This window comes from Zosterops lateralis (genome assembly GCF_965231275.1).
Source record: "Zosterops lateralis genome assembly, chromosome: 10".
NCBI classification, from domain to species: Eukaryota; Metazoa; Chordata; class Aves; order Passeriformes; family Zosteropidae; genus Zosterops; species Zosterops lateralis.
In genome coordinates this window covers 14034358-14059787 of record NC_139770.1, presented here as the reverse complement: position 1 = coordinate 14059787, position 25430 = coordinate 14034358, and the positions used below count along the sequence as shown (strand labels likewise).

The 25430-nt window shown below is 37.5% G+C and overlaps 1 long non-coding RNA gene across 1 annotated transcript; it reads left to right on the top strand.

Moving 5' to 3' along the window:
* Positions 1 to 24598, top strand: LOC310913559. Its single transcript, XR_014590835.1, has 4 exons — positions 1 to 61; positions 7017 to 7114; positions 13457 to 13565; positions 24488 to 24598. It is a non-coding gene; the product is annotated as an uncharacterized lncRNA (long non-coding RNA).
* The last annotated feature ends 832 nt before the right edge of the window (positions 24599 to 25430 follow it).

Sequence of the window (25430 nt, the reverse complement as noted above, 5' to 3'; positions counted from 1 at the left end):
ATCCAGTCAGCCCCTGTCCCAAACCTGCAGAATTGGATGGAGTCTTGTACCCAAGTGTCTGGTGAGTATGTAGAGTCTGTTTGTTTTGTTTTGTTTTGTTTTGTTTGAGGGGTTCTGGGTTGTATGTAAAGAATAACATTTGATGTGCCTGAGTGCACACTTAAATATTTCATTCTCATCAAACAACTTCGTTCACGGATTTTCCCTGCAGCATATGTGCATGCAAGAGATTGAGGGTTCCCACTCCGATTCAGAAAGCACCATGGGGATGTGCTCAATTTTATAGCCTGCATAGATAAAGGATAGTATAATGGTTGAATTAGTTGGATTTTAGGGATCAAAACACTTGAGTTCAAACATTAATGCAGATTTCCTCTCTGACCTTGAGTAAATCACATGTAATCTCAGGCTCCATTTCCTTGCCTGCAAGCTGAGGGTGCTGTTCTGCTTGACAAGGCAAGAACTGTAATGACTCTGAGGTATTTTTATAATGGAAATTATGAGTATCCAGATACCCAGACCTATTCACAGCCTAACAAACAGGGGAGGCTTATGGACTGTGTCTGCCCTCTGCATGAGGCAAACATGGATTTACAAGCTACAGTGCAGATTTGTCTTTGTAAATACCCACCCAAGTACCTCTGAAACATGTTCCCTCTTTTTAACACTATATCAGATAATGGGGAAAAAAAGCTCTTATTGCTCCTTGTATAATCTACACAAAGTTTTAGTATGTTTCATGTAGGAAATGTTTTTCTAAGCTAGATTAAAAATTAATCTTAGACAAATGCATAATAAGGGGGAGAGGTCCTGTAAATGGGTCCTAAGAAACTGAAGATTCTCTTTGGTTGTGTAAGATAATACTGGAGTAGTTTGATTTTATCCTACATCTACAAAAAGGGATTTATTGTTCTTTCCTTACTTCTCCTTGTCAATGACAAATAAAGAGTTGAGAGATTAAAGTTTATCTTAAGAACGTCAATTCAGTAGAAAATTACACCTCAAGGTAAAGGAAGATCTTTTAATTCTTTTCAGACACAATTTTTTATTCTAGCATTATTCAATATTGCATACTCAGACACGGTACTGAAAAAAACCCCAAAAACCCAACCTAAATTGAAAATTGATTCATCTTCTAAAGGAGAAAACAGTTTCCAGGAGTTGAAAGGATGTCATTTTCTGCTTTGGATCTTTCATTATCATGGTCATATTTCTTAATACATGCTGTCTTGACAGCGTGTTCTTGAGGTCCTCAGAAATTGCTATAGTTTGCAAACACTTTTTTTTTTTTATTAGCACATTCCAGTTTCACAAAATACACTTGGCTGAGTATGTGATAGCATGGTCAGTGGCTGTAAAATACCAATTTTCCCTGTCATCTCAGGGCAGTTTCATTCCATCAGCTGGCATGTCAGATGTTCCCTTGCCATGTGTTTGGCTGAGGGAATTTTGAGACTGCCACAAAATTTTGTTTACTGGACTGAGAGGCTGATGAGATCCCAGGTCCTTATTTTAATCTTGCTATACAAGTTTTTGATGTTTCATACACTTAAGAGGCATTTAGGGTCCCTCTGGTAACACAGATACACCACGTTGGTCCACCCCAAGATATTTAACTGAAATATCAGATGCTTCTCAGAAGGCTATATGGTATTTTGTTCCAGTATTTTCATGTGTTTCTAAGTAGGTGGAAGGAGGATTTTTTTTTTAACTACAACTGAATTACAGAAATTATCACTGTCAAAGAACGGTTGAAATTCCAACATGGAATTTCTTTTCTGGATCACATTGATTCCTCCAATGAACTGTGATCACTTTTGATTGGCTTGGCTTTAGGCTGCATTGTAAAGTACAGAGTAGCTTTTGATGTGGCAGTATAAGGGAAAGTACTTGCCTTTTTGACAGGCAACAGGGCTGAAAGTCTGTGCTAGTCATAAGAGCCGTTGTATCATTTGACATCAAAAGCCAAAACCCTTTTGCTTTATTTGCATGAACAGTCAGGTTTTGAAGCTGATGAACATTACTGTAAAAAGGCAAGCACTAACAGCCAGAAACTAGGGAGCAAACAAATCTGTAACATAAACATAAAAATTGTACTCCTTTGGAAAACTTTGCTGTGTATAAATTGCAGGCTTCCATGCCACTATTATAGCAATTGTTATGGAGTATGACCAGCAGGAAAAGGACACAAAGTGCAAGTCATGACTTTTGAGTCAGAAATAATCAGTGCCAGTAACTGTGCCAAAAACCCAACCCAGAATAGAATCAGTTTCGAGACCCAATATCCCTAATTGGTTTCTTTATGTCCATACAACTATTTGTTTGTCTTCATATTATCATGTGTTCGTTACATACACATATATGTATTATATACACATATACATACACATGTTTCATAATAAAGCATCTTGAATTCATGAATGACAGTTAATATCTTCCAAATAGTTTTTCTTTCTTTGTAATTAGTTGGAATTTCTCAATGCTACTCCCCAATAAGCATTAGAATCCAATTGTCAGTGCATACAGTGTCAGAACCTGTTTATTTCAGCAGGAGTAGAATTGATTTGCAAACCAAACTCTTTCCCAGTTTTCAAATCACTGGCTTTCTTCTTCCAGTTTTAAGCTTCATTTATTATAGTCTTACTGTTTTAATAAAAATCTATTATATCAACATGGACAAAATTATAGATCAATTTGATCTCTTTAGAAACAATTTTCACAAATATTAACTGAATCTTTGGAAAACATGAGTTCCTCTAATGCATTTTAAAATCTGACTTAGTTTTATGCAAAGACAGGCAGATTTTATGTGTCAGTCTGAAGCCTGGGAAAAAACCCTCTGTGTACTTTACAGCTGTTTCTGAACAAAGTAAATATCAATGAATTGTGGCTATAGGGCACAACTTAAACAATTTTATGACTATTCGTGTTGCTTTCCTTCAAGATATATATTTCTCATTTTTTGTACCAAAATGAAAATGTTGATAAATTGCTGTGTTTGTTTCTATAACCAATCTAGAATTTCATAGTTTTTTAGTTCATTGTTGATGCAGTGAGGTGGTTGAATACACTGAACATTCAGGATAGGCCAGGGCTCCAAAAAAAAAAAGTTAAATACTAAATCTGTATTCCAGTTAGACAGCTGAGCAAATTAAGGTTTTCTGAACTTCTTTCATTGTCACCCTTATATATTTGCATAACTCTTCTCAAGAAATCTTGGCAGAAATGTCATGTCTGCTTCCAATACTTTTCATTCCCTACACAAGCATGGAGAATGTATTTCCGGATGTACAGTGTATGGACAGAAACATCAGAAATGGTTACTGGTGGTAGTTTCCAACCTGTGGCAAAAATTTACTTGGATCACCATAGGAGAATGGAACCCGGATAACAAAAGGGAATAATAATAATAATAATAATAATAGTAATAATTAATAAATAAAGCAGTACTATAATCTTATAACCTAAAGGTTGGAAAGCTAATACAGCTTTTAGAGGAGAGAACTCAAGATCACTAAACAAATTCGGCAGTAATTAGACTAATTGTGTGCTGGTCATTGCTGAGATCTTCTGCAATGATATTCTTCCTTGTTTGTCATGTTGATACCAATATCTACCAATCTGTGGGAAACAGGAAACACATTTGATTTTGTACCTTGATTGTTGGAATCCATATCTGTTGTCACCTCACAGCAGAGAAAGAGTTAGTCACATTGCAGCACTTTGTTTTACCGGCTGGTTTCTGATAACATTTGTGTTTGAATTGTTTGGGTGACCTTCCCAGTCTAGGAAATGTCATTATGAAGATCTTGGCTTATTAAAGAGAATGTCTCGTTTCATTTGCAATGCATTTGTTGTGACCTATACAAACACCTAAGGGTCTGATTCTAATGTAATACAGTCACAAAAATAATAAAGAAATAAATAAAATAAATAAAAACCTCCATGAGTTTCTGTGCTGGTCTATATGGTAATAATTTTACAGTTCTCCTAAGAGGCATGTTTCTGACTTCTGAATGGTCAATTTAATATTCTGTAGTGTTGCCCTCTTGCTCTTTCCCCTTGTCAAAAAGCTATGTGTTCTGCAAATAACAAACAGGGTGTATTTTAATAACTTGATGATATTTCTTCCAACCCTAATTGTTTTAATTGCTGCAATCACGACACCGTAACACCTGCAATTCAGAGTTCAGATGAAATATTAAGTAATATGAACCTGTGTAGACGGCTGTCAATAGGTCACCTGTAAGATACCCTGCTCTGTTCCAAGCCCATTCTACAATTCTGATGGGAAAGAAATGATTCATAAAGAGTTCCCCCTGAACAGGCTGTGTGATGTCAAGTAAAGAATCCGATCCTGTTCATGTGTGTTCTAACAGAGTGTGCTCTCTGCAGCTCCAGCTTTGCCAGAAGGATTGCAAATAAAATGAGTGGAAGGAATTATTTCAGTTGAGTGGCATAGGATACAGTTTCCCAGAAGAATTGAGATAAATATGGATTAGAATTTTTTACCTCCATAAAAGTTGACAGAGAAGCCTATTAGGAAATCAGGATGCTGATTTCAGGCAAACTGAACCCCAGAGTTTATAATGGTGAAGTTCCAAAGGCAAGTGTCCAAACATATAACTGAAGATTTTCTTTGCTTAAATAGTGGCTTTCTTCCTTTGTGACAGAGAACTGGAGGAGCAGAGCAGCTGTCAGTCTGAGATGCAATCAGTCTCCTACAACATATGCTTCATGACATGCAGAGAGTGGGACAGAAAATAAACATCATGGAGATTTTCCTGGCTGAGAGAACTTGCAATGCAGAAAAACAGACTGGCTTAGAGATTTATTTAAACAGTTAGTGAAGATAAAGTTTTTCACAAAACTCCATTTCAGGCTTCATACTCAAAATAATTTCAATGCCTTTTGAGGCTGATACTAACCAAAGTAAGAATAATGTTCAGTAACAGGAAATAAAATAGATTTTGTTTTGACATTCTAAAACCATATGTTTCAAGTTGTCATTTTGCTCTGACATTTCAAAATAATATTTAACTTAATTCATTGTCTAAGGAGACAGAATTTGGAAAAAGTATTTTAACACAACAAGATAATTTGTCAACTTTCAGTGTCTTTTTTTTACTAGTACATTTGGGTAGGAAACAAAAGTAGTTTTGTTCAGGTATACTCCAAGCAGATTGTTTTCTCTGATTCTGTTCCACCACAACAAGTAAGAAACAAGTTCATTTTATAAATGTTTGTACTGGGCACTACCCAGTGCTACACAGAATGGCCAGACCTCAACCTAAAATTTCCCACTGTTGTCTTTGATACCACCCCCTAGTTACAAAGTGAGTTTTAATAAATTTAATAAGTAACTTTAGAGTAAAATTTCTTTACTATAAAAGAGTTAATTTTTGCTTCAGTGCAGTCACAGTAATAATCTCAGATATATTTTTTGCTGCTGCCAACTGAGTGTTACAAAACTGTGAAAGTACACAGTCAGGAAATTTCTATTTCTGTTAAAAAGTCTAGAAGTTTTAAGCTGCTGGTCATAATATTGACTTTTTTTCTGATAGTATCTGCTTTAGTAGAGAATAAAATTATGTGGATCAATATTTCTTGTGATATTTATGTCTTGCACATTGCCAAAATATATCATAAGCATTGGAGAATAATGTGGCAGAGTAATTGATTTCCTTATCTATTAATTTTGCAGAACAAAGCCTCACATGATGCTGTATAGTTCTGTATCATCCTTCCTTACAGAACTATAATGACTTCTGTATCTGTGGTCCATCATCCAAACTTTGCTTACAGGAACTGCCTATAATATTTCTTGAAAGTAGAATGCATTTTCTTACACCTCCAGTGGGTTTTAAAGGAACCACTCCTACCTAAACTCTTTATGAATCTCTTGTCTAGAAATTTGATTAAACTCAACCCAAATCTAGTAATCTAAATAATATTATCACCAACTGAAGATCAGTGCACCAATTTAATTTTCAAGGAGAATGGCAGCTGGTAACTGAATTCTGCATTGAGGAAAGGGGAAGAAATTTCAGCTTCTGAATGCATTATTCAATATGTAGATGAATGCCATTCAGTTCTTCCCACTCCTCATAAGTATTATGTGTGATCTCAGAGTGCATAAAGACAACAGTAATACATAGGTAAGTACTGGAGTACACTGCATTTTCTGAGAGGTGTCCTGCCAGCAAAATGAAACATATGATCCAGGCAGCTCTTCAGCAGTCAGCGTTGCCTTGGCTGTGCCATGTGTTAGCAGAGGAGCCAGAAAACGATGTGCTTTTCACCATGCACCAAGACTCTGCTGTTACACAAGTCTGCAGTCTGTCTCTAGTCAACTCCACTCTCCCTCAAACACATAAATTTCAATGGTTAAACAAAACTCTAAAAAAACCTTTGGGCTTGTGATTTTCATACATGTTGTGTAGTTAATTAGCTATTCAAGGAACTGTGTTTTTGTCATTACATATTATAAAAGCAGGCAAGAGAGACAATAAATATAAACATTGACAGACTATCTGTATTTTTTAACTTTGAGTTAAAGAAACTTGTTTCTTCTAAATGAAAAAAAAAAAAAAGATCTACAGCAGTTCATATAAGAGAGCTCAAGCTGGTTTAAGTGCCTGAATAGTGTGTCTAACAACATCCATTAACATTTATTTCTTTGAAAACTGGACCTGTTGAACTATTTCCTTTTGTGCTAGTATCCCATAATTATATGTGCATAAATCTTCACAGAGGTGATTTCTTCTTTGGTTTTTACTTAGGCATTTTCCCAGTTCTGAATTTTGGAGAATGGTGTTCTTAGCAAGACAGGGTGCAAGGGAGGAGGTGGTGTTTTGTTATCCTGTGCAGTGTACATTCCACTGCTCTTTGGTTTCTTAGGCTGATTTGCTAATTTTCAATATGCTTGATTTGGTCTCTGACAGGCCAAATTTACTTTTAAAAGGTAAATTTAAAAGAAATATTCCAGTTTTTAATGGTTTTGCTCTTTCTTTCAGTCAGGTTGCATCTGACTGACTGCTTTCCAGTGTTCCTGAACAGACCTGATAGCACAGACTCAGCAGGCTGAGGTCAACTGCTGCTAGCCAGGAGACAGGTAAGAGTTTCTCCTTTCATTTACTACATAATGAACCCCTCCCCGCGCCCCCCCCAAAAAAAAAAAAAAAAAAAAAACACCACACAAAACCTTAGGTTTTCTGGATTCTATTTCCAGATTTAAAATAAGAATAATTAAATTTATGCATTGAAAAAAGAACAAAAATAATAGATATATAGAATATTTTGGGTAGGAAGGGATCTTAAAGGTCATCTTGTTCCAATTCCTCTGCCATTGGCAGGGACACTTTCCATTAGACCATATTGCTCAAACCCTCCAACCTGGACATTTTCAGGGATGGGGCAGCCACAGCTTCTCAGGGCAGCGTGTGCCAGGGCCTCACCACCTTCACTCTGAATAATTTCTTCCTTAGATCTAATCTAAAGCTACTCACTTTTAGTTTAAAGCCATTGCCCCTTGTTCTGTCACTACATGCCCTTGCAGTAAGTTTCTCTAGAGGGTTTTTTTTTGTCCCCTTTAGGTGCTGGAAGATGCTCTAGAGTTTCTCGAAGCCTTCATTTCTGCAGGCTGAATAACCCAAATGTCCCTTCCCTACAGCACACTGATCACAGCACAGCACACCACACCACTGGTGTTGTCATCACACTTGCTGAGGTGCACTCCATCCCACTGACAATGTCACTGACCATTTTTTTAAATAGCACTGGTCCCAATATTGACTCCTGAAAATACTATGATTTAAGTATCTTTTTCTGAATCCTGAAGCCCTGTTGGTGTCCAGGATGAGTTGCTTTGTCTGTACAGAAACAAGGATGGAACCAAAATGCCATAAAGCGGTGACAAAGGACTAAAATTTTACAGAATTGAACAGAAATGGTTATCCAAGAAAAAGCCCTGACAATGCCAGCAGCATAGAAAAGCAAATTCCAAGATTAATTAATAAATGCAGCATTAGTAGAGACAATTTCTGTGTAAGTATCTCCAGCTTGCTCATTTTCAAATTGTGGATTGTTTATTTAGCATACTTCATTGCCAGTAAAACTTTCCCTTTAAATACAAGTTTATAAGGCAAATTACCCAACTGTGAAATTGGAAGCTCAGCTGTTTCAGCCCATCCTAACTTTTTTTTAAGTGTTCCCCCACAGTAATCTGCACTTGTCTTTATAGTGCCTACAACTGAAAAGGATTATCTAGTCAGAATACATCAGTATATAATAAATGTGCTTCATTTCTTCTGCAGTCCTTAAAGCTGACAGCCAAAATGAATGTTTGTCTCAGCATTGGCACCACTGCTACTTTTGTAGAGACTATTTCATGGTCCATTGGACCCTAAAGGACATTGTTTTTAAAGGCATATTATCAAAAGGGATGAAGCATGCCATCAGAGTGCATATCAGTATGTATTGAACTTAAGGGCAATAGCATTGCTTAGTTGATACTGTAAGGCTCTCGAGTCAAAATGTATTAAAACTAATCTTTATACTTCTCAGCTTCTATAATTATTTTTTGTCTAACCAGTAAATACAGGTCATGCAAGGCCCTTGTACATCTTCAGTAACTTTGAAAGGACAGAAAAGTGCTCTATATTCAAGCAATTTATCCTTTCTGTGTGTATATAGAAAACCTACTATCACCACAGCTGTTAAACTAATGGGCTACAGTGCCACATTAATTAGCTGTGAAAGCAGCACAGCTCTGAATCCCATTTTGCTGATTTACGTGGGAAAAAAAGCCAACCTACATTCCTTTAAAAGTATACAGATTCACTGTTAGGGATATTTCCATGAAGTAATCAGCTTTCTTGGACACAGCTATTGAGCTGCACAATGCAAATTTCTGAACCTCAGAGCTGGGGGACTCATCAGAATATTCATTGGTCACCTCACAGCTATGATAAGGTTGTGTGGGCAGTGCCTAATTTGATCCAGATTGCAGCAGTGCTCACTGGGTTAAATGCTGCCTGGTCCTGACAGCTTAACTGTCAGATAAATTGCTGCAGTTATAGCATATGAGTAAGCCCATAAGCTGATCACATTAATATTACAAAAATATGACACCAAAAACTAATAATGTTCTTTGAGGCATCTGGACAGAAGCAAAATCTAATCTTGTCTAAAAGATCTCCATTAGCAGTAATCATTCTGTAATATGATCAACATATTCTTGTCAAAGCAGATACTACTGTGCAGCCTTAGGAAAACTGATTAAACATGGCATGCTGTTCTAAAATAAACCTTCAACTTTGGGAATCCAAGCCTGCTGCTTACACTGGATTTGTTGGCCAAAACATGTCCAAGGCATTTTCAAAATTGCTTCTTCTTGTGATTTGTTCTTACTTAGGGAAAAATACACAGTGTGGGGAGAGGAATCAAAATCAGAAGTTAGGTCCCATAGAATTTGAACTGCTCGGGGAAGGGGAAAAAGCCAAAAACATCTCAGAAGCGTTGAGTCCTTAGTACAGTAATCTTTTATTTCTCCCAGACAGATGCAGGTTTGTACATCCTTTACTTGCACTACCTTATGATACAATTGGATAATCAACCAGAGTCCCTTCAAGGATGCACATCCTCATAGCTGAGGAATAAACACATTGAGAGCACATCAGGCTGTCAACTTCTTTATTAAAAAGAGGCTTTACACTTGGTCTAAACCTTTGAAAGCTTTTTGATGTTTTTTTTTTTTTTTTAATTTATGCTGTGGAACACTTGGTCCATGATCCTCTAATGTTCCTTACAACCACAGAGGTTAATGAATTTAGAAGTGAGAATAAACCTGGGCATGAAGCACCATGCATTTTTTGCTCAGTATTGTTGCTGTGGTCCAGGAAAGTGCTATGAATGATGGAATAGAGCAATGCAAAATAGATAAAGAGCTGTAATTTACAAAGCATGAGAATGGGGGTTTTTTTATATTTGGGGTTTTTCTGGTTTGGTTTGGGATTTTTGTGCTTTTGTTGGGTTTTTTTTTTAATATATATTTTTTTAAAAAAATATTTAACTAATTCTTCTATAAAATCTCTCAAGTATAGCAGAATCCAGCTGCTCTCCCAGGAGCGTGCATTCAAATGCAGAACACACAGACTCTGATTTAAATTATAATTGGGAAAATATTTCCCCAGCTGTGAACTGGTTTCCTTTCTGGGGTTGTAAAAGGATCCAGACAGAATCTGAGGAGCTTTAGTCGGCAGCATCTCAGTTCTTTAAGGCTGAGAGGGTTTTTGACAGGCTGTAATTACAGGCTGTAGGTGTTTACTTTGGCTGGAAAATTACTGAGCACCTTTAACAGCTGGCAGTAGCAGAGCTCCTCTGGAGAAGGAAAATGAGCTACCAAAGGTGCAGCAGATCAGGATGGTGGTTTCTGCTTTCTTGCATGCAGGACCTGAGCTGTGGCTGGTTGGGGACTCTGCAAATAATGATGAGGTGAAACAGGGGAGGAAGGCAAGGCATGATGTGAATGACAGAGGTTTGTTTTCTGCTTGGAAAATGAGGAGCTGCAACCTCTTGGGCTGCATTTCAGAGATGGAGCCAGATGGACCCATCAGTGCCTCTGTGGTTGCTGCCCCCTGCACAACAAAGGGCTCCAGTCAGTGCAGAACTTTGTGATCTCAGGATTGTGTGTGAAGTGCTGTGCAGTACTGCGGGAGAAGGATGTGATTTGCAGACTTGAAGTAGGTTGTGAGAGTCTGAAGACAAGATGGAAATAGCAAGATGTCCCTGCTTCTGTGTAACATGAATTAATTAAGACCAATTAAGTGGTAGTTTTATTTGAGAACTTGACAGTAATTGCAGTGGTCAGACTAAGGTGGGAGCAAAGCAGTGAACCCCGTGACAAAGGATTTGAGAAAGTCAAAAAATAGTCTTAAATAAATACCCACAACATAATGAAGAGTCTGGGTCCAAAACACAGGTGAGAAAACTTGGTTATTTTCTGTGATGTAAAGACAAAGGCAGCAATCATCAAATAGAAAAGTAACGTGTCTTCAGCACACCTTTTGTATTTTCCTTCTCTCAGCCATTTTGAACTGATCAAACTTTTTTTTTTTTCTCCTGATCAAAAGGACAGCTGTTACATTGGGATAAAGTATTTCCCAGTATTTATCCTTGTAAAGTGAAATATAGGGCTAAGTGTCGTAAAGTCTCGGAAAATTAAGTTTAGTTTCTCCTGGCACGACCTTGTCTAAGAGGATGGGCATCTGTATCATGATGTTATAGTGTTCTCATGAGAGAGATGCCTCGTTTTTGCAGCAGGAGAGCTACTTCCAAGGTGAAAGATGTTCAATGCTGAATCATAAATTCAGCAGGCCTCCTCTGTCACAAGAAACAAATTCAATTTTACAGTAAAAATTGTACACTGAGTATCTGTGCTTCTAAAATGAAGATGGGCTGGTGATAAATGAGATCAGGGCAATAGATGTCAGACCCTCTAAATTATATGGACTAGACTGCAGATAGTACCAGACACACACTCTGAAGTGGAAGGAAATGAGAGTGCACTCGCTTGCATTAATATTTGCGTGCTAAGGATCTTTTAATTTGTGTGTGTGAGACAGATGAAAAAAGCTTCACTTTTCCCCTGCAGTGCCCAGTCCTGGCTCACAGGAGGGGCAGGGTTTGCTGTCCAATGCCAGAACATCCACCTGGCACAATTCTGCTCCTCCACAAGAAGCAGGAGGGCACTGCCACTCGGGCAGCCCATGGTCAGTGCCTCCCATCCTGACCAGCTACAGACAAGCCCTTGCTCAGGCTGTGCCAAGAACCAGTTTTAACCTCCCAGTACAATGGTTTACTTTTTTGACATTTTTCCCTGATGGTTTAGCCCTTAAAAGTTAAGCTCATAAGGTACATCATTTAAACATGATTTCAAACTAGAAATAATGTTTCAGTAATATCTTATTAGAACTAATAACTCACTCTGTAATGAAATTTTAACTCCACCAACAGTCAAACTGAATTACTACAAAGGAGCAGGGATATTCAAATAGAAAACCCCAATGATTTCACTTTCTCTTCTGTCTGTAAAATGTAATAATTTCCCCTTATTAAGGCAGTATATTTCAGGGGAATTAAAATTTATACACAATGAATAATATCTTAAAATATCATTGTTTCTTGGATATTTTCAGTGAGACAACAATTGAGCCAATCTTTCCCTGGAAGATGTAGATGCAGAAATTAAATTTAAAAGTATAGTGTGCCATCTGTAGCAGGAAAATGTTGATACTGGCTTCACAGATATTTATTATAAATACACAGGAACAGATTGGAGCATTTAGTTCAAAAATTTTAACATTGAGATAAATTCAGAGAACTGGATTCTTGGGAATACTATGTTGCACTGTATTCTGGACTTTTGGTAATGTTTATACTTAATGTGGTCTTTGATTTAAATCTACCCAGAGATGCAAGAGATTGCCAAAGATCCTAAGCCTGCACTAATCAGCACAGATGATGGGTGATTTAGGAGACAAACTCTCTTGGGAGTGACCATGTCAGTGTGCTGCTGTTGTGAATCATCTTTAAAACCTTCTCCACTGAGTGTGAAGGACATCCCCTCAGTTAAGGGGTTTGGTGGTTTGCTTAATTCAACACTGCTGTGTTCAGCATGTTTATACTGAAGAGAAAGTCTGCTGGATTTCAAGATACTGCCATTAAGGGTAACTCTTGAAAGACTGAAATTCTTCCTCAAAAATATCTTGCCTTAAAAATGTATGTGGTTTCTGTAAAGAGTTTTCTACAGGTCTTAAAAGCTGAGGAAAATATCACCATCCCTTTCTTCCCACTTACTTGTGTTTCAGAAAGGATGGACAATAAATCCCTTCATTCCTGCTGGATAAGTAATATGAAAGGGTTATTTGACCTCCTGACAAAGTTGCTCAGTGACTCGCAGCAGTGAGAGAGGCTTCAGTCAGTGATAATTGCTGTGTCTTACAGGCAGGAGACATTGTGAGTGATGCTCTCTAATATAGAAACTGAGAGAATGGGAAAGGCACAGTTTGTGATGACAGGGAACTTCCCATTCATGTGCTGGGCCTCTTAGAACTTCTCATAACCAGAAGTAGCCTTGACCTTGTGAGCTACAATCCAACAGCTCTAGTTGTGTGTTTGACACAGAGCACATGCAGCTGAGCCAGGCTGTGCTCTAAGAAATTGATGAGTAGCCCAGGTATGTACAAGGAGGAATAAAAGAAAAGCACTTTTATATATTTTAATTAGTCAAAGTAAAATCTGGCTATGAATTTAGCTACCTGAACTGCCATTGCTGAGAATTACCTTACAAAATTTATGACTGTCCTTATGAGCTATATTCTAAATAAACTGATAGAAAAATAAGGAGCAAAATGTGAGCAGGCTTCCCATACATCTCTCTTGTCTCTCTGACCAGAAGCAAAGCTCTTGGAAATGGAATAATCCCAAGGGTCAAGTTTTCTGATGACCAAGATCTCCCAGCAGCAACTCACCTCTGATTTGGTGAACACTGAAAGACCATCAGGGTGAGCCCAGATTGGAATTATCCTTGGTTTTTAAGAACATATGAAATTTGTGTGTAATAGTTGAAGAATATTACAATGCTGGAACCTCATAGTTGCTGGTGAATGCTTTCCTGGTATTTTGGGAAGAGTTAGAGGTTAAAAATCTCAGTCTTGATCTGAATTTCTGTAACTTTTAGAAAAATCTTATAGCTCCACTATATATATATATATATATAAACTTTCAGCTCTATTATTTAACTTGTGTTTAAATTCTTACACTATATATTCTCTGTGTGGAAATTTTAGATTCTGTTTAAATCAAATCAAATTGTTTATGAGAAAGGGAAAAGACATAACCTCAGTTGCTCTTTTGTATTTTGCTTTGTAAGTGAACAGAAACAAACATGTAAAAATAGCATATTTCATTGTAAGGGGAAGAAGGAGGGGTGAATATAATTTCCTCAGGAAGAAAATGCTAGTTGTACTACCAGATGTTTCAGTTATGCACACTAAAACATTTTTATATTAATTCAGCTTCTTAGCAGGAAATCATCTTTGTGAGTAGTTAAAGGGAACTTTCCTCAGTGGACCATACAGGTTAACATGACAAAACAGCACAAATTGCAAATGTGTTATTTATAATTGAAGACCCAAAATGCTGGAAATAACCAAATTTTTGAGAAAAAATTACTTAAAGTTTTTAATCATTTTAGCAAAGTAAAACTTGTGGTCCAAAGGTTATTTGTAATTGCTTTTGGTGAGTTTATATTACATTTTCCCCCTTTATTTGCTTTAAAATTTCTTCAGAAATGGAGAAGACTTATTCCAGTGAAGTGAAACTAAGCTAATACAAAAGTTAATGAAATTAATTAGAGTTTGTGTTATAATTCTAAAAGAAAAATGATTCAGAAATGTTTCACATATTTTCAGAGGATTGTTGGACTTTTAAAAAATGCAGGAAGCTTAAGGTGACTCAAAGTAGGCAGTTATTAAATCTGTGCACCTACAAGGGACTTGCTACACAAAAGGGTTTGGCATTTGGCTGTTTCTAAAATTGAAGAGTTGTGGGGAAATTCTGAGCTCGTTTTGAGGTTTCTTTAGCTACTTTGCCTGGCTGAGGTCTGATGCTGAGGTCTATCAAGCTCCATTTGATTTGTTTCAGCAGTCACAGTGGTGGAAATGACCAAGGGACCATTTTTGAAAAATACACCTAAACTAATTTGATGTTTGAAGGTAATAAAATAAGAATTATGATATTGTAAAAGTCTCTGTGACATGTGTGGCTCTGAAGCCCCTGGAGAGACACTGACACCCAAGGCAGTGGAAGCAGCTCCATGGCATGTTCCTGCCTGTCTCATGGTGAACTTTGTGGTGTGATTTATCCTGTGGAAGCTCAGATGGGGTGGGGGTCCCAGGGGTGCTGCTGACAAGCAGAGGGAGCAGTGAGAGCAGAGATGCCCCTGGAGCTGCCTGGAGGTGTGAACATTCATTCCTCTCTGTGCCCTGCTCCTGGTGCAGCTCAGAGACAGGATTTGTGGGTACCCCACTGACATCCCCATTTCTGCTGGAGGCAGGAGGGGACCCAGCCCACGCTGGGAGCAGCTGTGGGGTCCTGGAGGGTCCTGTTGGGAAGCAGCATGGGGCTTTGGGAAGCAGTCTCAGGAGGGCTGCTTTGGAGACACCCAGAGAAGAAATGGCCAAGAAACAGACAGGGCTGGCCCTGTCTGTGTATGCAAGATTTTAGACTTGTGTAATATCCATTTAAAAATTAGTATTCCTAGGGAAAGAAATAGGGTTCAGTTCAGATTCAGGGGATGTCTGGTGGCATAATTTTGTTCAGAACCCTTTTTTTTCCCATTCCATGGATAGTAGAGTTTAATGGGGTTAGAAAAGAGTAAAAAGCTTGATTGTAATGAAAATAATTTTGAGTATACCAAGTGAGTGCAATTAAAATCTAGATACATAAATAATATGCTGTTCTAATTAAAGGGGGGGTGTTATGCAGAATACACATACTAAGGAGACTTTGTGGTTCTCTTTTTTCTATTCTGGTTTTTAAGATTAATTGAAAGCATAGGCCACTCAACACTGAGAAAAGTATAAACAAGAATTTTTTATTTTACTAAATTTTCAGTAGTGGCCCAATGGCCTTGTTTATTTTTTCATACTGCAAATTTTTTTTTTTTTTTTTTTTTTTTTTTTTTTTTTTTTTTTTTTTTTTTTTTTTTTTTTTTTTTTTTTTTGATTGCATATGTCTGCACTATCTTCATTAATGCGCCACCTGTTTTGGCTGGTTAATATTAATAGCAGTAAGTCATCATTTCTTGATTGATAAGTGATTGAACTAAATCAGTATATTTTATTTAGTCAGAGCTCCATTTTTGGGCCCCGTTGTCTATTAAAATGTTCAGGAAACTACACAGGTGGAGAGAGGGAATTTGGAAATAGAAAGAAGAGTTACCACTCCTTGCTGAGCTGTGTTAGAGTGTGTGGGAGATTTGTCTGGGCAGAGCTCATGGCAAGATGAAGTGTGAGCTCTTGTGGATTTATATCAGTGCCCTGGGGCCTGCCACCATGGCAGGTGACACTGTCACCTTTCTCTAGGCTCAGATGCAGAATTCAGGACATAGACTATGAGGATCACATTTCTTTTGTATCCTGAACCTGGAGAATTCAGTAACAGCATGAAGTGGTCAAGTGATGAAGGTCTTTGCCAGTCCACCAAAATCGAATTTCTAGACACCTTACAGGGATGTGCTAAGAGATTTAACTATCTAAATGGTATTTTTCTGTCAAACATTAAAATACTGAAAGGTTGTAAAACAAATTAGTTGCTCTCTGGCTTATTTGTATCTCTGTTCTGTAAAGTTTACTGTTTTAGTAGTGTAGAGATGAGACATGGTAAAAAGAGGAAAACATTTTGTTTTCAAAAGTTTGTGGAATTATAGACATGGGAAATAGAATGGTTTATTAGGTATATTTAGTTGGTAATGAACCTTTAAGTACAGGATTACTGTCATGCATACAAGTATATACTTTTTCACGTTTATAAGCCAATAATCATACTCTGGTCTCTAGTTCAGATCTTCTGCTGAAAAAGCACTTAAGTACTAATTTGGATTGCTAAAATTAGAGGGTTTATTATAAGTTGCATTGACTTGAGGCAAGGAAAAAATGGTTTGAAATGTTCCCAGAGCCTCACATGCTACAGCATTACAACTTCTGGTACATTACAAATGAGGAGACAGGTTTATCAGACAAAGACTACAAGAGATGCTTGAGGGCAGTTCAGATTCAGAGACTGGTAAAAGGCATAAACAGAGAAAGATTTCTTTGTTTATATTTTGGTGCATTCCATGACCAACATGAACTGGGGATGCAAAACAGCCCTGTCAGCTTTCTGTGGGAGGCAGGGATGCCAAGATGTTAACAACAAAGGGCTTGCTAATTTGAAGAAAGAATAGGTGACCTATGTTGACTCTCTAGATGTATTTTCATTTCAATTCATGAAACTTTGAAGCAAATGGAAAAGGTAGAGATAGGCTGAAACTAAACTAAGGATGAGGACACAACTCTGTGTGCCATGGAGTCTGCACTGTGCCTTGTAAATAAATATCTGTTCTCTGTGGGGAACTCTCAAAATGAAACCTTCCCCTTTGGTTAACTTAAAAAAAAAAATACAAATTGACCCACTGCTCATCTACAGTTCTGAAGGACCTTATCCTTGAACACTCCTAAACTCTGTTGAGTACAAAAGGACTTCAGCTGGTTCCTTTTTCTAGTCTCAGTGAACACCAGGCACCTGAGGCCAGCACTCCTGTGAGAAGCAGGGAGATCCATGCTGTGGCATTCCCTTGCAATGTTGTGCTAAGGAGCTTTGCTGGAAAACATTTCACGTAGATAGCAATTTGTCATTAAAACTGAAGTAGAGAAAGCTAAGGTTAAATGAAAAGCATTTAAGCTCTTATCAGGATAGGCAACATATTTTTCATGTTGGAAAAGCATGTTTAGACATTGAGTAACTGATGTATTTGGTTCTCATAGTGTACTGGAAATGCAGATAAACTTGATAAGCAAAGACATGTCTGCTGAATAAGAATGTAGTTTATCATTTTTCTCCCAAGGTAATGACTACCTATTCACCCTCCCCTTCCTCAGCAGAATCTATAAGACTTCTCCTCCATTCCCACTCACAGTGACAGTGCAAGTTATTCTACTTATTATTCTTGTATTGCCAACACTGCGCCTGTCACCTTTAATGATGTATGGCCTTACCCTGGTGGTGGTTAATCTAATGATGAACTAACTCCCTGGAGGGCACAGGCACCATTTTCTCTGTTTCTAGCAGCCAGCATCACATGGTGATGAATATTTTGGGCTTTCCTCACTCCCCCAACTATGTGCACATTTATAGAGGGGGAAAATTATAGCTATAGCTTCAAATATAATAATTTCTTGGCAAGGCATCCTAGGTGTCTTGTGTACCTCATTCACCAATAAGACAACATTGGAATGAGAATGAATTAATTCAGGAGAGTGACAAAATACAGGGGTGGATCCAGGATTGAAGGTCTTCAAGTGAGAAGTAAAATCAAGATTTATCACTTAAATATCTCACACAGAAGTCTATTGAACATTTAAAACATTCAAGCAACCAAAACTCTATTTTCCAGAAAGATGCTCTACAAGAGGATGGGCTGAGACAACTGGAGTTCTCAGCCTGGATAAGAGAAGTCTCCAGGGAGACTTTTAATACCTAAAGGAGCTACAGGAAAGCTGGAGAGGCACTTCCTACAAGGGCGGGTAGTGAGAGGACAAGGGGGGAATGGCTTTAAGCAGAAAGAAGGTTGGTTTAGATTAGCTATTATGAGGAAACTCCTCAGTGTGAAGGTGCTGAGGCAATGGCACAGGTTGCCCAGAGAAGCTGTGGCTTCCCCATCCCTGGAAAGCGTCCAAGGCCAGGCTGGATGGAGCTCTGAGCAGCCTGAGATAGTTGATTCCTGTCTGTGCCCATGGCAGTGGGTTGGAACAGGTGATGATCTTTAAGATCTCCTCCAACCCAAACTATGCTGTGATTCTATGATTAATTACTCTTTTGGCTAAATATGGCTGAATTTTCTGCTTTTGAATATGATTTTAATGTTTTCCTTGATCTCATCTATTTCTGCTACATACTTTCTGTTCTATAATTATACTAGGGATGTTCAAACTATATTTCAAATATTCCAAACTATATCAAAAGTGCAAATATTTTGAAATGGAAATGTTTAAATCCTTGCATTTTAAATTTAATAAGACTTCATAGATTATATACTAATAAATTTAATGCCAAATTTAAGTCATCTGTTGGTCCAAATACCTCAACCAGTGTTATCTGGTGAACATTCACTTGTGGTTTGTAATGACTATGGACTTCATAGGAGGTTATCCATATGTATATTTTAAATAGGGCTTATATTTAAGAATTTCCCTGTCAACTCTTGCATATTTCATAAGCAGCAAAAATTAGGTAGAAATAATGAAACTATATTTTAAGGGTTGTTGTGTCAGATTTAGCTACCAATTCTTTCCTCCAACACTTTTTAAGACTGGCCTGTTTTAGTACCTCTGTTCTTAATTGGATTTCTTGACTGTTTTCATGTTTCTATTTCCCCTGTGATCCCAATGCAAAACATGAAATTTCAGGTGCAGCTTCAAGATGGGATTTCTTTTTTTTCTTTTTTTTTTTTTTTAACAACAGAGCAGGACTGTATTTAGTATATTCTACAGTTTATTCCTAATTTAATGGCTTAGAGAACCACTTCAATTCTCATTCTCTAATAATCTGGTCGAGGAGGTCAGAAGTGACAAGATAGAACGTAGAGCATGTGCTGAGTATTTTAGAGAGTAAAACAATTCAATTCACAGTGCTACAGTGCTATGTTTCCTATATCCCCATAACAAGCTCAGACAAGGAAAGTTGTAAAATCAGATCCTTTTTAAGTTTACTAGAGTTTATACCTCCCGAAGACCATTGGGATAGTGGGTTCAGTCAGACAAGGAAGAAGTCCCCAAATAAATGATTTATTCCCCAGCATGGTACAGGGTTCCTGTAAGAGCTGAGAAGAAAGGCTGCTGTAACAGCATGGGATACAATGCAGAGATCCCTACATGTCCCTAAGGTACACCCAGAACATTTTATCCCTTATCAGAAGCTCCTGAAGGAGCAGATCCTGGGGAATTTTTCTCTTGTCTATAATAATGCCTTAGACCTCCAACACCAGGGCAGCCTTTTCTTCTTTCCTGAAGTAAACAACCAGAAATCAATACTGTTTTTTGCACCACTTCATAGGAGATTCTTACACAAAATCTGTTCTGCCTTGACTCAAAGTATTTACTGTGTTGTGGACTACATGGAAGAAACCTCCAGAGGACTCTTTAGTTTGAATACATTTAAAGGGAACAGATGAAATCTGAATGCAAGCAATTGATCCTCAAAACTGGGTTATAAATACCCTAATACTTCCCAATGATATGAGCAATATGACCTTTCCAGATTAATGTATTCTTGTCTTTGCAAACAGCTCTATTTATGGCTGACCCAATTACTTAAGAGCTCATTAATCTGAGATCTAAATTATTAGGTGGGGAAGTTTAGAGTTTTCTTTAGAGTCATCTACGCTTCTCTATTATTTTGGATAAATATAATCAGACCTCCTGGGATAGATGTACAGCTGCTTTAGATTTGCAATTAGAACAGGGCTTCCATTGGTGCTGGTGAAGGTAAATGATGAACAAAGCACAGGAATGAAAAGCCAGGAGAGTTTTCAGTGATTACTGCTGGAGTTGTCTCAATCTCTGAAATTCCCAGTCTGAAAACTGGGAACAATTCAAAGAATAAACCTCACTGGATATCTTCTCCTGACTCACAGACTCAAGCACTAAGCCAAATGCAAGAATTAGCTGGTTTTAAAGGGAGAGAAGAGGGAGGAAGCCTTCACTACTGCAGCAGTGCAGGCAAGGACAGAGCCCCCAACAGCCCCACTCCAGAATCCATTCTTCCTCTCACCCTTTGGATAGGAAACCTTATCCTTAACTCTGCCTACTTATTTCTCCTAGGAGTATGTGAATGTAGGAGATCACAGTGACCCAGAACAGATCAAGGTGTTGACTCCAGACAGTCAGAGACCTCAGGGCTGCTGGAAAGGCTATCAAAGCACACTGATGTCAAGGAAGGCGTGAGATGGCTGATTATACTAAACATTTACTGGAAAATAATCACCTCCTCTTCTCTGACAACTGTTTAAAGTAGGAAGATTCCCAATACTATTATCTACTGTTTTCTGTATGGTTCAGTTACATTTTAGATACATTATAGGGAGTAAAGCTTTGAGAAATATTTTGTTTGAAACTTTGTAGGGAGGCATAAATTATACTAGTATTTGTTTATATTAATCCTTAGTTGTCTTAAAATGTCAAAACAATCTTAACTAACTAAAAACGTGCAGAGAGGAGACAAACTCAAAAAAAAAAAAATGACATGGAGCCCTTCTATAATTTTTATTAGACTAAATAGGATTAACAGCATATTTATGTATCTGTTGTATTTTATCCATCTCTAAGTTTATCCAGCTTCTTCTATAAAATCTAAAATAAAGCTACTGGTGCCAGGACCATGTTCATGTTAAATATAATTTCTCTGATGATAATTGCAGCTATGTTCAGAACATGAATGCTGACCACAAAGGACCATACAGTCCATGTACAAATAGAATAAAAGACACTGTAACACCATATGCACCCCAAATACCATCACAACAGGTTCTTGTAGTGGATCAGGCTGGTCAAGAGAGCTTTGAGGATTTTGCTAAAGCAATAACTGCCTCTGTCAGATACATCTTTTGACAACCATGATGTTCCTACTTTGTCTTGATTCAGGACAGCATTGCTCCAAGTGCATAAAAAACATGACAAGGGACTGTAACAAGTTGCAGATTAAAATACTTTTAAATTAAAATTCAGTGTGGAGAGGATTAAAATTGCTAGCTAGAAACATGAGAGCGATCAGGGCATATTTAACAACACGTCTTTAATACTCAGCCTTATATAACACTGGGCTGCCACAAGCTCTTTGTGAGCAGTGACATTTTAAGAAAAGCTTCTGTCCATTTCTTTTCCCATTTACCCTGCAGAATGCTTGCTTTTCCCTGTGCCCTTTTCAAGAAGGCTGGCATTAATAAAATATAGGGAAACTGAAAAATGCAGAGTAGAAAAAGGGAACAAGTTTGTAAAAGTGTTAAAAAACCTTTAGCTCATGAAGCATAGGTCCTGATGAAAAATTTCTGGCATTTGTTCCTGGGGTGCTGTCCTATGCAAGTGAATATTTTACCTCAATGCAAGGTGGAAGGCTGACACTAACAGTTTAAGTATGCATTAAAATCTGGATAAAACTTCATTCAACCGGATATCTCCAGGAATATATAAATAATATACTACCCAGCTCATAGGTACTTGGTACCCTGGCAGTACAAGTGTCAGGGAGAAATATCAACCTTATTGTATTTCCCTGGGCACTGTGCTGAGGAGGGATAAAGACCCTCCCCAGAAGTGACATTTCATTTGTTTATATTAGTTCTTAATGGTCTAAAAATGTCTAAACAATCTTTATTAGTTACTAATATGTGGAGAGGAGAAAATGTGTGGAGATCTCTGCTTTTCTTTCCTCAAGACTTTCCAGTTTATCACCTGAAATGTGCTGCTGAAGATTGTCCCAAGCTAATGTCACTGGCAACCACAGCTGTAAAAGCTCTGCAGGTGGAATGAACTGTGCATGGTGATGCTGTGGGGATAGCAAGCCACAAAGCTCTGTTTAACCTGACTCTCCTTGGATTTCCATGAAATTTCTTTCCTGAATTCTGCATCTGGCTCACTTTGCAACCCTGTAGATTTAGTAATCTACATAATCATATGTAGATTACTAAATAGATTAAGGTAGAGCTTTGTAGGAACTTCTGAGGGTTGGAAGAGTGGATAAATAAGCAAGAAATCCTCCCTATGGGAAAGTGGCCTCTCATCTCTTTACCCTCTGTACAACCCTGTCCCTTGTGCTTTCAGGCCTGTGCAGTCCTATCAAAGTGCTGAGGCAAAACTGTTTAGGGAAAGCTGAATGAGAAAAGAAAGAAGAAAAAGATAACAAATTGCAAAGACAAATAAACCTAAAAATTATTTTAGAAAATCTTGCCATGTTAGGAAGGTATGTAAATGAAAACCCAGCCCTTTCGCAAAATTTATTTCAATCAGTAGGACTATTCAAGAAGTAAGTTTTGTCTCAAACTTAGAAATGTTGATTCTTGTCTGGCCCTTAGCAAAAATGCAGACCTGTTAGTAGCTTCCAGAATCCCTCTCAAGCAATCATTCAAATAGCATTTATATCCAGGAAATATTTCTTGCCTCCTACCATTTACTTCCACATAGTTGAAAAAGAGATTTGAGTTAATAGAGACAGCAATATAAGTTATTTTAGTACTAATATAAAAATACTTAGCTGTTCCTTGAGTGGCTATAGCTTGAGACAACCATTGCTTTTATGGAACATCCCTTCCTGTTTTAAAATTGCAAGTGATTTGGAAGTGCCTTATTTTGCTTTACACATAAGCTATAAGCTTACACAGCTATTAAGGATGATGACCCAGCCTTCCAATTGTAGTATCCAATGAGTGGATACAGGAAAGTCTCTATGTTTTATAGCATATATTGTTTTTAGAAAATCAGTGAGAGTTTTGTCACTGGCCACATTAGAAGTTCAGCATATTCCTTCAGGAATATTATGATGCATAGGTGATGGAATTTCTAGAGGCAATCAATTAGAGTGGCCCTGCTTGAGCTGGGGTGGTTGGACAAGAAGATCTCCATAGATGCCTTCCACCCTCAGCCAGTCTGGGATTCTGTGAAGTGTGGGCTGTCAAAAAGGACAATTTGATTAATGGTAGCCAACATCAATGGCAAATAAATTACTACAATTTGGAAAAAAATATTCCTCTTCAAATTTTGTTAATGTCAAAAGTTTAGAGTTTAAGCAACCTTCAGATATTGCAGGTTTGTAAAGTGTAGGGCTGTTTGAAAAGATAGTAAAATCCTTAAATGTTGCTTTCTGGAGGTAGGTTTGCATCAGTATAAATCATGTCATTTGACTTAATTATACAGACACAGTGCTTACTGTTATTATCTGATTATTAACCCCTATGTGAGCTATTTACATCTCAGTCTTGATTAATCATCATAATGATTACCTGCCTGTTGTGGTAATAATTAAGTAGAAAAGCCAGCAACAAAATAATGAGATTTTTAATATTCTTTTTAGGTCAGACATAATGAGCACGAGGGGTGTAATAGTGGGTCTTGAACATACGGCAAATTAGATTAAGTTTTAAGAGGCCAATTTTTATTTTTTTTCACTTACAGATATTTACTTTTTGTTTACAAAAAGCTAAAAATGTTTAGGAGCCAAATAAACAAAATAAAATAAAATACCTGTTTTTAATGCATGAGGCCCCCTGCCATGCCAGAAGAGGAAGGGGCTGTGTACACCTGACCCAAACTCGTGCCATCCTTCCCATAGATGCTGGCACTGCAGGCTGCCCAGCTGAGCCTCACAGGTGTGCAATGTCACCTTCCATCCCCACTCCTGGCACTGCAGCACTTCCCACCAACTGATGAGTAACATCAGGAGAAAAATTTTTAAATCAATTAAATTTTTCATCACCTGAAGTTATGGGCATCTAATGTTTAGTCAAACATGGAATATACTCTCAGCCTAGTACCAGAGAAATATCATGTACTGCTGATCCAACAGGGTTATCTCCACAGAGAAATGAGATGAGTTTGCTGACTATGGGCATTGGAAATTAGATTCAATAATGTTCTAAGAAATCTACTTCAAGGTACTAATATTGCAAATGTGTTAGTGTACAGCATATGGCTCTGATCTGAAAATCTTGAAGCGTGAGCTCATTTTCATTGAGTGGTCCTGTGGGATGAACATCTTAAATTCATCTGGCATTCTGCAGCTGGTGTACATTTTGGAGGATTACTTGTAAGTGTTCGTTTTGCCAGCATATTAAACTACTGCTGCCTCACATTAATTTTTCTGCCCTTAATCACAAATTAAACTGTTTTTCACTAAAATTTCTTCGTATACTCTGCTCTCTTGTCAGTGCTGACCCACTGATGAACATATAATATCCCATAGGAGATGAAGCCATGGGCTGTATAAAATCATACCCTTCAGAAGACCAGATTTCTAAAGGCCTTTAGAGATTTCATTGGTTTTCTCTGAGCTTCCTTGATTTTTTTTAGAGCTAATTATCAGCTCTTCATCTGAAGACAACTGAAAGCAACACCTTCAAGCCACATTACAAGTATATACAGAAAGATCTTATCTCCCTTCTTGATAATGAGGTGCTGTGATAGAACATCTGAAGTATGTTGGCATTATTTGCTCCATTCTTACAAAATAATCTTGTCTATACATGGCTTGGTGTGCTGGGAGAGCTCTTTCCTGATTGTCTAATTAAGCCATACCTCATATTATTTCTCTTAGTGTTTCAAACATCTTTAATTATATTTCTGTTTAAAATCCCTCGTTACTCACAGAATGTGGTAGGACACACATGCTGATCGAGTACAGGTGTTTTCTCTGTAGAGAGAAAAAGAACAGACACAAGTTGTTGATGACATCATCTTTCATAAGATTAAAAAATCCAAATGTTCTTTGTTTCATTAGAACTTCTTCAAGAAGGATAGATCTTAGTGGGCTGCTGCTAAGCTGTCCGTGGATTAAGAATAAAGCTTAGTAGCCTTATTTGATTCTGTTCTGACCTCTTTGAAACATTGATTGCTTGTGATCAT